Source organism: Tiliqua scincoides, unplaced genomic scaffold (assembly GCF_035046505.1).
Source record: "Tiliqua scincoides isolate rTilSci1 unplaced genomic scaffold, rTilSci1.hap2 HAP2_SCAFFOLD_70, whole genome shotgun sequence".
Classification (NCBI taxonomy): domain Eukaryota; kingdom Metazoa; phylum Chordata; class Lepidosauria; order Squamata; family Scincidae; genus Tiliqua; species Tiliqua scincoides.
This window is the reverse complement of record NW_027101652.1, coordinates 33,055-43,122: the sequence shown is the minus strand read 5'-3', so window position 1 is coordinate 43,122 and position 10,068 is coordinate 33,055. Positions and strand designations below refer to the sequence as shown.

At 49.0% G+C, this 10,068-nt stretch overlaps 1 pseudogene; it reads left to right on the top strand.

The window, feature by feature from the left end:
• The first annotated feature begins 372 nt into the window (after positions 1-372).
• On the top strand, positions 373-488 carry LOC136636044 (U4 spliceosomal RNA; annotated as a pseudogene).
• The last annotated feature ends 9,580 nt before the right edge of the window (positions 489-10,068 follow it).

Here is a 10,068-nt window from a genome sequence, read left to right as displayed (position 1 = left end):
GGGCTACGTTCTTAGGGGTCTACCCATCACTTCATCAAGGTGTGAAATCAAACATTGTTCTGACAACATGATCCGGTGGTTATATTGTAGATGTCATGCTGAGGAGAGACTGGTTCATACACATCCATCTCCTGGCCTGCCCTTCTTGTGGCTGCAAGCCAAATGTGCCTTTCCTTTCCGTCCGCATCCCAACTCACAGATGGGAGCATCTGCAACACCCAAACCTCTGGAGGTTTACATAAAATACTCTCAGTGGCACAGCAAGAGGGGGTGCAAAGCACTAGGTTTTGCAGGCACCTGAACATGCCCTAAAAACAGTCCCTCCCCCTTTTCCTTCCAGGCCTCCAGAGCAAAACGGAGGTGTTCTGAGCCACCTTTGCACAGGGGCAGTATCATAAGCAATGAGGTTAATCCAAGGAGTGATTAATGATAACTGAAAACTTTTCCCAATACCACAACTTGAAAACTAGTGGCTTATACTAGAGCATGTCCATCAATGGTGCTGTTCTCTTTGGGTGAGATTGGGGAGAGGTGTGAACAGAAGCCTGCCGCCCCCATAAGAACAGCCCACTGGACCAGGCCATAGGCCTATCTAGTCCAGCTTCCTGTATCTCAGAGCAGCCCACCAAATGCCCCCAGGAGCACACCTGGTGACCTCATCCTGGTGCCTCATCCTGGTGCCCTCCCTTGCATCTGGCATTCTGACATGGCCCATTTCTAAAATCAGGAGGTTGCGCATTCACATCATGGCTTGTAACCTGCAATGGATTTTTCTTCCAGAAACTCTGCCAGTGACAGAGGCAGCCCCCTGACCCACCTGGCTTCACAAGTGCAAAATAGAAAACCTTTCCCTTACCTCTTTTTTGTTCTTTTTTTGGGAGGTGGGGGGTGGGGTGAGGCTGCCTTCTGGAGCAACTCCATCAGATCAGGACCCTTCTTGTGTCCTCACATTCCCCATTGCCTGGCAGGACCACCAGCCAAGGCACGTCTGCCTACTTGTGAGTAATTGCGACTGTGAGGCTGCTTTGCTTTCCTTAGGTCTCCATAGACTGGGAGGGAGGCAGCTGGGAGGGAGGAAACTCCTTCTCCGGTGTTTTTGGGGGCTGCACTCATTTGATGAGGACCATTCTGACATCTTTGGAGCCTCTCAGCCTGCCTCGACTAAGGCAAGTCCGCCTACTCGCGAGTAAACACGGCCACGTGGCTTCATTTTGGGCTCGGACTCGCACCTGGGAGGGGGGAGCTTCTCGGTGTTTTGGGGGGATGCATTCATTGGATCGGGACCATTGTGGTGTCGTTGGATTCCTCTCAGCCTTCCCTTTCCAACGGACTATGGCAAGTACGCCTACTCGTGAGTAAATGCGCGATACGGTTCACTTTCACTTTCCATAGGGCTCCATGCATTTTTTCCTTCCAGTTTTTTGGCCATAACGTCTGAACAAAAGGAGCGATTTCAATTCGGTTTGTTGCACTGCACCCCACCAGCCATTCCGCATCCAACGGTGTATGGCATGACGGGGCAGCTCCTCACCCTGCGATGTCAGTGCGTCCTCCCCCCAGGGCGCGTCACACACCCCCGGCGCATCGCCCGCACCCTCCTAGCGACGCCAGTGCTTTTCATTCCTTCTTTTCCAAGCTGGGAAAGCAAACATAGAACCCCCATATGCAGTACTAAGGAGGGTGCCCAGCCCTCTCGGAGCATTTTGGACGCTCATTTTTGGCATCATTTCCAGCTCCATGGGTGCCTGGGCTACCTGGCAGCAACCTCCATACTGACATGTCTCAGGGCATGACATGGACATTCTTTTAAAAGAAATAATACTAGCCGGATCAATAGCACTGGAGGGACACTCACGCTTGGCAAATTTGTGGCTACTGATGGAGTGGCTTCAATGCTCTTAGGAGATTGTGCTGCAGAACCCTGGGGTGTCCTTATGGTGTATGTTGGATCCAATCCAGATATATAATGTCCACAGGTTCTCCTGCATCCACGTGCCTGTTGATTTTTTCAAAGAATTCTAAAAGGTTTGTGAATCAAGACTTATCCTTACAGAAGCCAAGCTGATTCTTCCTTAGCAAGGCCTGTTCATCTATGTGTTTTGAGATTCTATTTTTGATGAGGCATTCCACCATCTTACCCGGTATAGATGTTACGCTGACCGGCCAATAGTTTCCCTGGTCACCCCTCCTTCCCTTTTTAAAGATAGGCGTGACATTTGCTGTCCTCCAGTCCTCTGGCACTATGGCTCTTTTGAGGGACAAGTTGCATCTTTTAGTCAAGAGATCAGCAACTTCATTCTTCAGTTCCTCAATGACTCTTGGTGACTCAGGGCCATCACTGATCATTGATGCCATCAGGGCCTGGTGACTTATTGATCTTTAATTATCAATGAGGTCTGAAACATCTTCTCTCTTAACCTCTATCTGACTTAATTCCTTGGTCAGGAGGGGCCGTTCGGGCAGCGGTATCTGCCCGAGGTCTTCTGCCATGAAGACAGATGCAAAGAACTAATTCTCTGCCATCTCCAAGTCTTCTTTCAACCCCCCTTTCCCTCCCTCGCCATCCAGAGGGCCACGCGCTTCTCTGGCGGGTTCCCTGCTTCTCACCGCCTGGCAGTACTGAATGCAGGCAGGATCTCAGCACAAGCCCTAACAGGCTTTCTTGGAACACTTGGCGATTCCTTCATCCCCGCTGCCCTGAAAGTCTTCAATGCCAGTCATTGCCCAGGTGCTCTGCGGAATCCAAGTCTGGACGGCAGGCTTACCCAGTCAGTAGAACAAGTGCATCAGCATTCCAGCTCAGAGTCTTTGCTGCTGCCCACCGTGTACCTGACGCCGCCTTGTGTCTCTGAGCAGGTCAGCAGAAGGCCGTGGCAGCCGCCTGGGTGAGATTCCTCTCAGGTGGAGAAACGTCTTCGCTCCGGCGCAGGGCTGCTCCAACGTTTTGGCAGGGGGGCCGCATCATCTCTCTGACACTGTGTCGGGGCCGGAAAAAGAGACTCAATTTGCATTCCAGAGTTGAATAAATTTACATCAATGACTACATTAGAGACAGAACTGAGATGAATGAGGGAATTCAAGCCAGTTCAGAAACACCTTCACACACAGAAGGGGGACCTTCCGACCAGTTCTTCAGGACTTCCACGCACAAAGAGAGGGCGGCACCTCTAAGTTGCTGCTGCGCTTGAGCTCTCGCTTGCCTGCTCTCCCTTGTGCAGGCCGCATGTGCTGCTGCCCGCCTGCCTGCCTGCCCACTGGCCCTCTCCCCCTCTGGTGGCTGCCTGGCTGCCCACCCACCTGCTCGCCTGCCCCCTTGCCCTCCCAGGCCGCCCACCCACCCACCTGCATGCACGCTGGGCTCGTCTTTCCTTCGCTGCTGTTGAGCTCGAGACTTGCAAGGCTCTGTCAGGAACTCGGCTGTGGGACATTGAAAGCCAAGAGCCGATGACAGCAGCAGGGACAAGATGCTCCCCCCTCTATTTCCAGCTTCCCTGGTAAAGGAGATAAAGTGTAACTATCTCCAGTTGCTGATGAGACCACAGGAAAGAAGAGCTTTCTCTTTGGCCAGGTTCGGTTCCTGTCCAGCAGATCTCCTCTGGGGTCGGTTTGCAGGGATGGCAGAAGGAGACTGAACCTGCCCCTGACAGCTCCACAGTAGAAACCTTCACGCGCATGGCCTTAATTGTCAATTTCACGCTGACCTCTGACAGCTTATCGAGATCATCTGAACATTCCTGCCTGGAACCAGAGAAAGAGAACAAAAGTTTCTTTGCTGTCGAGAAGCGAACCAAGATCAGGGCTAAATATCTTTATTTAATCTTTTGTCAGTGCTATGCTCTGTAGACCTTCATGTTTCCGAATGAGCCACCGACGCAAGAACAGCTTGCTTTGTCATTGTGTATATGATTAAGTGTCTATTGTTAAGCGTGAAGTGGCCGGTTGTGGTATTCCTTTACGTATTTTCTTGATGTATTTGGAATCTTTTTTGTTGTGATGCCAATAAAGGTTTTGGATTTGGATAGCCAGGTATAGTCATGGTCAACAGTGCTGCAACATCCGTCTCCCCATGGACTCTGTTGCCTGGTGCTCCTTTAAAGCAGGCCAGACACAGAGAAAGCTCTCCTGCTTCCAGATCCTCCCCACCAAGGGAAGGGGTCCCAACTCTCTCTACCAGTGACTTTGATCTCTTTCAGTGATTAGACATTCCCAATAATAACACATTTGCATATTTTGCTTCTGACCCCTTTCCACTCTCTTCCTCCCCCTCCCCACTGTGCAACAGACACCCAGAAATGGCCTCATCAGGACTTGCAAAGTATTCTTCTTTTGGGGAGTGAGACCCTCTTATCTCCAGAAGGCATCAGTGAACAGGTGGAATGTCCTCCTTGGGTGAAATTGCTTTATCATGAGTGATGATCAGGGAAGTGTGCGTCTGATCTTCAATCTCACAACTGTATCTCAGTGTTGCTCATGCTAAAGGAACTGGCTCTTGGTCACCAAAAAAAAAGTATATATGCAGGGAGTCTGCAGCCTAAACCTTTACTTGTTCTCAAGACTTCTCTCTCGTCAGTGAGTCTGAGATCTCAGTCAGAAACTCACCATGAAGACTCTTTTCCTCATCCTTGCTGTTGCATTCTTGGTGCATGAACCAGTGGATGGATCTGGAGAGGAAAGTAAATCTGTGGCTGAAAGATCAAGATGTGAGTAGAATTAGAACAAATCCAAATGATTCTGGTTTTTGATGTTTGATTTTCTCTGTAAACTGCTTTGTGAACTTTCAGTTGAAAAGCAGTATATAAATACTACTACTACTACTACTATTACTACTACTACTACTACTACTACTACTAATACTACTAATAATAATAATAATAATAATGTAACAAATGCATCGCCATGGCTATATTTCAGCTTGGTCATAGTCTGAACGTCATTCTAGATCCCTAGACTCAGCCCATTTATCTCCCGCACCTTGACATATCCATTCGAAGATTCAGAATTGAGGGACACTTTATAGCCTACAAATCACCTACTCTCTCATCCTTTCTACTGGAGCTTCTGGGGTTTGACTGCCCAATCCTATTCAAAGTTCCAGCACCAGTGCAGCTGCAATGCAGCCTCAAGGTAAGGGAACAAATGTTCCCATAGCTTAAGGTGGCCTCTGTGACTGACACCCCAACACAGGAAGCAGTGCACACCCCATTGTCACAGCAGCAGCAGCAGTAGAAAATTGGATAGGATTGCAGGGGATGGACAGAGTGGATAGTGAGATGCTCTTTACCCTCTCACACAACACCAGCACCAGGGGACATTCACTAAAATTGAGTGTTGGGAGAGTTAGGACAGACAAAAGAAAATATTTCTTTACTCAGCGGGTAGTTGGTCTGTGGAACTCCTTGCCACAGCATGTGGTGATGGCATCTGGCCTAGATGCCTTTAAAACATAGCAGGGGCATCACAATGGCTGTAGAGTAAGTCCTAGTCCGATGGGCCTTTGATGCTTCTTCTGGATCGGGGTCTCCAAACCTTCTGGTATGCAAGCCACATAGTATATTTTATGCATTTTTGAGGACTGAAATGAAAATTAATGAATACAATTTAAACTAATAAATGTGTTTTACCTGGTTTTTTGGGGGGAGGGGTAACCAACATGATTTAGAACAAAAGAGACACAAAGAAACAATGTCGTGCTTTAAATGAGAATAGTAGTTGCTGGGGCCAGATAAAATCTTGTGGCGGGCTGGATGTGGGCTCTGGGCCAGTTTGGAGACCCCGTTCTAGATGCCTAGACTTGGCTCACTTGTCCCACACACCCTGAAGTACCTAATCGAAGGCCCAGATCTGAGAGACCCCCTTTCCAGATAGATCCATGAGGAAGGGCCCACCCATCCCTGAGGCTGACTGAGGCGATTCCCTCAGGCAGCAGGTTGGCAAGAGAGTGCCCACTTCCACCACCCGCTTGCCTTCACCACTCCTCCTCCTCCTCCTGCCTGGATTAGAAAAGGAAGAAGTGGACAGAATGGAAGAGGAAGTGTGGAGAAGAACAGAGGGGAGGGTGGCCTAGACAGTGGTGTCACTAGGGTTCCGCTCACCCAGTGCGGGATGCCAGTGTGTCACCCCCATGCAGTGGGCGGGGCAACACCCAGGTGGTGGGCATGGTGATGTACCATCACTCCGCCCCCACTACTTTTTTGGCTGTACCTTTTGATAGAACAAAGATAGAACACATTCTGCATGAAATGACGTTTTGATTGATATATAACGTGCTGGTATTATTCCTCCAGACTGTGATTTTTATTTTGGTCACTAGTGGTGTCACACACACACACACACACACACACACACACACACACACACACACCAGGGTGTCAACTGACTAATACCTTATTGCAGCAGTTCTCAAACTATCAGCACCAGGACCCACTTTTTAAAATGACAATCTGTCCAGGACCCACCAGAAGTGATGTCATGGTGAAAGTGACATCATCAGGCAAATTAAACTAAATAAGTATAAATAATTAAAGTAAAACAATTAAATAAGCAGAAGTCATCCCTGGTCCACCAAGTGAATTTCCACTGTAGCCTGCCTGCAATAACACCCCCTCCAAAACCAGTAAGGTTTCCAGCCCTATCCAGTGCCCAGTTCAATTGAAGAACTTCTGTTCAAACCAGATCACTGTCCGGACCCACCTGAATTTGCAAATCTCAAAAAGGTTGACCTCATCAGCTGAAGCCTCTGTTTTGATCCTTTTTAGTGGAGGGGGGCTGCCTTCTGGAGCATTTGTTGAGCTCTAGTTCCAGCAGATCAGGACCATTCTGGTGGCTTCACATTCCCCTTTGCCTGACCTGACCGCCAGCCAAGGGACGCTTGCTTACTCACAAGTAAACGCGACCGTGAGGCTTAGTTTCCTTTCCATAGGGCTCAATGCATTCCTCTGCTTGGAGGGAGGAACTTCCTTCGCAGGTGGTTGTGGGGGGCTGCATTCATTGGATCAGGACCATTCTGGTGTCCTTGGATTCCTCTCAGCCTGCCCTTTCCGAAGGACTAAGGCAAGTTCACCTACTCACGAGTAGACGCACAATATGGTTCAGTTTCACTTTCCATAGGACTCCACCCCCTCTTCCTTCTCCAGTCCAGACCGTACAAGGAGCAGAAGCTGGTACACCACAGAAGAGGCAGAACTTGGCGTGTGGCCTCAGATGCTAGGATGCTAGATGCTCACTTTGCTTGGGGCTGTGCTTCCTCTGAAGGAACCAGTTCATAGCTTGGCAGTTCTTCTGGATTCACCACTGGTCTAGGATTGCCAGGTGGCTGCGGTGGCCAGGGAAGCCTCTGCCCAACTTCATCTGGTGCTTCAGTTGCAGCCATAACTGAGTCATTTGGACCTGGGCAAAATGGTCCGTGCCCTAATAACATCACCCCAGTTACTGCAATGCACTCTTTGTGGGGCTGCCCTTGAAGACTCCTTGGAAAGGCCGTTAGTGCAGAATGCAGTGGCCTGCGTGGTCTCTGGGGCTCTGCAGATCAGTGATGCTGGGGCTCTCCTCCTCCTACTGTACTGACTGCCAGTTCATTTCCAGGCAGTGGCACCACTAGGTTTTGTGTAAACCTGTGCAGGAGGCTTTCGGTGCCCCTAATATTTGGGACCTGGAAATCTGAGGGATTGCTTTCTTCCCTACATCCTGACCCATCCCATGAGGTCATCTCCAGGGACTCTCCTTTGTATGCCGCCCTGACTGAGGATTGAGGGGCGGGAACTAGAGGTAGAGCCTTCTCTGTGCTGGCCCCAGAATGATGGAACTCCCTCCCTTTTGAAGTCGGAGCCCTCCTTCCGCTTTCATTCAACTTTCACGTTAATGTTTGTGTGTTCGTGTCTGTGTGTCTGTTTCTGAGTTCCTGCCAGTCTTTGCTGAGAGTTCTGCACTTGTTGTCTTGTGGTGGTTTTGACTGCCTTTTGTTCTGCTCTGCTGTCTTTTAATGCTGATTTAGCAGAACTTAGGCCCCAATCAAGCCTAATTTTCCCCTGCTGGTGCTGCTGTGCCAATGGGGTGTGCACAGCTTCCTGTGCTAGGTAGGCTGTCTCAGAGTCCTCCTCAAGGGATGGGAACATTTGTTCCCTTTATCTGGGCTGCATTGCAGCTGCACCGGTGCTGGAACATTGGATAGGATCAGGTCCTTAATCTACTGCTTTTATTTGCATTTACGCTGCTGTTTTGTTTCATCCTTCCTGCTGCTTTCAGTTTGTGTCATTTTAATGCACATTTCTTATCATCTGTGCTTTATTTAATTAATTCCTTCCCACGTCTTTCCAGGTGAGGACACTTAAGGAGGCTTGCAACATTTAAAACAATGATAACTAATTAATAAAAACAAAATGTTAAAAATAGTCAAAGCCCAGTCAAACAAAGAATTAACCGTTAAAAAATTAATATTCCGGGTATTATGTTTTTGTTTCACATTTTAGGATTTATGCTGAAATTTATTATATGTTGTAAGTCGGCTGGGATGCCCTATTTTGCACGGGCGGGGGGGGGGTGTTGTCAAATAGAATTTGTTAAAATGAAATGGTCAAATGGATGAAGAAAAGGCACTGTGAAAGACTCTGAACGCACAGGAAAGGATGCTCTATGCAGAATCTCCACTCCTTTCTCCAGTTCTCCTCCAATCTCTTTTTTTGTTGGCACAGCCATTCGTACCTACGGAGAATGTAGAGCAAATGGTGGATTCTGTTTCTCCGTTAGATGTCCTTTTTCTGCTGTAAAGATTGGACTTTGTGGTGGACTCAGTACATGCTGCAAACCACGAAGAGGCTGATGAACAACCAGATGCTTGTAAGTGCAAATCGATCCATATCCAGTGGGCAGCAATTTTTACAACAGAATCGAATTATAATGAAACCTGAAGGCCCCGTTCAGGAAGGTCACATACAAATTTCAAATCCGTTCAGGGGATTGGACAAATTTCTGGGGGAAAAATCCATTACGGGTTACAAGCCATGATGTGTATGTGCAACCTCCTGATTCTAGAAATGGGCTATGTCAGAATGCCTGATGCAAGGGAGGGCACCAGGATGCAGGTCTCTTGTTATCTGGTGTGCTCCCTGGGGCATTTGGTGGTCCGCTGTGAGATACAGGAAGCTGGACTAGATGGGCCTATGGCCTGATCCAGTGGGGCTGTCCTTATGTTCTTACCCTCTAAAGACCCTCTAAGGACCTTAAAGTGAAACAAGAACTGATATTTGCAGGCCTACTGGAGGCCTCAGAAGGCCTTTGGGGGGGGGGCTGCAGAGGCCACATGTCATGTTTTCAGTCCCCCAAAGGTGTCAGGGGAGGGGTAGGAACACAGCAATGAGGCCGGCGGGGCAAGGGCGGCAGCAGTGGAGGGTGGGCCTCGCCACAGGCATGGCATCCAGGGCATTTGCACCCTTGCCCCCCTAGGTATTCCACTGACCCAGAGTGCAAATGTGAAGCCTACCATGTGTACCCCAGATGCGTTATTAGGAGGAGTTTGACAACTGGGTCCTCCTCCGACCCCTTTCCTCCTGCTCTGGACAGCTGGTGGCTGCTCTCCTGACATGGCACAATCATGCTCTGCCAGGAGGAAGTGTGCCACTTGCGTAGCAGGAGCAAGGCCATGGCATGTTTTCTGTAAACTGAAGAATATGAAAGAATATAAGCATCTTTCTCAACAAAAAAGTCATCTCACCACATTTTTCTTAATGCTGCAGGTGGACGGACCAGTGACATTCAAGGAGTCCACCACTCAAAGACTCCACAGTCCTGCAGATCTCTGGCTCCGGCTTCATTTGGGTCACATTTTGAGGCATTCCATGTGGAGAAAAAGCCTCAATAAAAGCAAGTTGACAGGCATCCTGGTCTCAGAAATGTGTGTTTGCATCAGGGAAAGAGACTCCTCTGCCTGATGAAAAGAAACATCTCCTTCAAACCAGAGCTTGTGGTTCTAGAAGGAAGGATCTTGGTGGAAGCAGAAGGCAGGGCTTCACCCCAGTGGGTACCAAACCCCAGCCTGTGGGCTGGATCCGACACCCATTGCAATCCTTCCCTCGG